This window comes from Myotis brandtii, unplaced genomic scaffold (genome assembly GCF_000412655.1).
Source record: "Myotis brandtii unplaced genomic scaffold, ASM41265v1 scaffold627, whole genome shotgun sequence".
Classification (NCBI taxonomy): Eukaryota; Metazoa; Chordata; class Mammalia; order Chiroptera; family Vespertilionidae; genus Myotis; species Myotis brandtii.
In genome coordinates this window covers 938,430-940,980 of record NW_005370397.1, presented here as the reverse complement: position 1 = coordinate 940,980, position 2,551 = coordinate 938,430, and the positions used below count along the sequence as shown (strand labels likewise).

General features: G+C 63.0%; 1 long non-coding RNA gene across 1 annotated transcript in view; it reads left to right on the top strand.

The window, feature by feature from the left end:
- The window catches only part of LOC106723693, a 2,579-nt gene extending 833 nt beyond the window's left edge, over positions 1-1,746 (top strand). The window contains exons 2-3 of the long non-coding RNA XR_001359397.1: positions 107-161; positions 1,478-1,746. This is a non-coding gene — a long non-coding RNA (uncharacterized LOC106723693). The remainder of the gene's footprint in view (positions 1-106; positions 162-1,477) is intronic.
- Positions 1,747-2,551: the final 805 nt, after the last annotated feature.

Genomic DNA, 2,551 nt, shown 5'->3' with positions numbered 1-2,551 from the left:
CGGGCGAGGGCGTGTCCAGGGACAGCGCGGGGATGAGCCTCCGTCTCTGGGAACCTGGAGGGGTTGAGCCCAAAGTTCATCTTGTGAATTTCCATCTTTTAAACAGATTCTCTGTGATGCACGCGGTGGGGCCGTGCCAGGGCCTGGAACCTGTGGCAGAGGTGAGTCTGAAACACCCCAACGCCCCTCACTGAGCCCCTCAGCACTGACCCCCTCAGACGGGCTGGGCTTTACCTCCCGAGGCTCAGGGAGCCTGCCTCACCGTAGAACCACCTCCAGTCCCACCTGAGATGCGCGCACACACCCACATGCACCTCATCACAGCCCCGCCAGGCACCTGGGCTGACACTAATGATGATGATAACATCGGGGCAGGAGCTAGAAGTGCAAGTGCAGTGACACAACAGCCCAGGGAGGCCAAGTGCAGGTGGGGAACAGTCACTCACAGGCAATCACACAGCAAGAACCATGTGCGCTGCCAGGTGGCACTGGAATATAGGGGGACCACTTCGTAAGTGATGTAAATGTCTAATCACCTGAAACTAACCCTCTCCTGTATAATAAAAGGCAAATATGCAAATTGACCAAACTGCGGAATGACCGGTCGCTATGACGCACACTGACCACCAGGGGGCAGACGCTCAACACAGGAGACGCCTCCCGATGGTCAGTGTGCTCTCACAGGGGGAGCACCACTCAGCCAGAAGCCAGGCAGCGCCAAGGATGCCCTCGGGCTCCTGGACTGCGAGAGGGTGCAGGCAGGCTAAGGGACCCCCCCACCCCGAGTGCACGAATCTCGTGCACCAGGCCTCTAGTACCAAATAACACTGAACGTAAAGGGCACTAGTGTGTGGGTATCTTGGACTTCCTGAGCAGTTCGGATTCGGTTACCAGTAAATCCATTCTGAGAACGAACTGGCGTCACCCACCAACCACTGCGGGGCCTCCCTGCCCTCTCGCCTCCCCCACAGGTACTGGGAGCCTAGTGTAGGGGGTGTGTGTTGGGGGGCAGGGACCCCAGGAACTGCGAGTGCCAGAGGATTGGCCCGGGCCACAGGCTGCACCCTCCTGGGAGAGCACTGACCACAGGCCTGGGTCTGTGTCCTGCACGCGCCACCCCCGCTGCACACCTCGGTCTCTGCCAACGACCACTGCCTTCCAGTTGCCAGAAGGTCAAGGGAAGCAGCTTAGCCGCCAACGGCGTGGGGCCCGGCCACAGCCTGAACCAGCCTCCTGCCGCGGGGTTCCTCCTCCTCCGTCCCTCCCTGCTCGTCAGCCAGCCCGCGCCCGGCACAGAGGGCAGGTAGGGAAGGCGTGCAGGCTGATCCCTAACTGCGCGAGCTGTTGCTGCCTGGAATGGCCCAGATCTGACCTGAGAAAGCCCGCACCCCAACAGGGACTGAGTCCCCGCAGCCCTGGCGGCTGACCACACACACGGAGGGGCCCTGACCGCTCACAGCCGCTCTCTCCTCCGCAGCACGCGGCCCTGGGAGAAGTCTGACATGTTCAACATCAGAGTCCGGACAGAAGAGCCACACGGAGTCTGAAAACTTGGCCTCTTATTCAAATGTCGGGAACACGGAGCCTGGACGCGAGGCCTCACAGCACCGGGGAACGCTCGTCGGTCCGGGCCCCGAGAGCCCCCTCCTCAGCTCGCCCCCCATCTTCCCTCTGACTCGGGTGTGGGGCTAGGAAGACACGAATCTAAAAGCATGAGGCCCCAGCGAGGGAAGGAACCACAGACGTCAGAGGTAAGAGGACAGAGGAGTCTGTCTGAGTGATCGCACGGAGCATGAGCCACGCCACCACATTAGGCCAGTAAGAGCACAAAGCATCTCCCACACTCGGTGCCCACACCCACGGCCACATGACCAACGTCACGCAGGGCTCTGACCACCGGGACTGCACGTTCAATGGCAGTGACTCACCCAGTCCCAGAGACTCGGGGCCACCAGCCCCACATCAGCTTCTGCAGCCACAGGTCAGAGAGCAGCTGCTCTGACTGCTCCCTGGGGCTCCAGCAGCCACATTCCTGGGCCTGGGCGCTGGGTGGGGGAGCCAAGGAGGGACAGGCAGCCTGTGCCCACAGGGGTGAGTGTGGGGGGCACCGCTGGTTGCCCCAGCTCCCGCCTTTCACCAGGCTGCTGACCAAGGGGCAGTCACAGCCTTGAGGCCTCGTCACGCCCCAACAGCGGGCTGATTCACAGTGAACCCTCCATGCTGTCCCGGGCGCGGCCGGCGGGGGACAGGCTTGGGGAAGAAGAGACCAGGTGTCGGTGCCACCGGCCTGGGCGCCCTCACCACCCGCAGGGCAGGCAGCATGGGGTCCGGCCCTGCACCTCCCATTGCCCCTGTGCCCCCGTGGCCCCCTGCACACTGGGCCCAGGTGCCTACCTGAATTGGAGCGTTTCTTTGGGGTCTTGAGGCTCCGGCACCGCCCGCCCATGGAGCTGCTGTTCTCGCTCATGGAGTCCTGGGCAGAGGACGCACTGCCCGTGGCCTCGCTGTCGCGCATCATGCTCTCGTAGCCGCTGCTGCCCCCGCTGTGGTA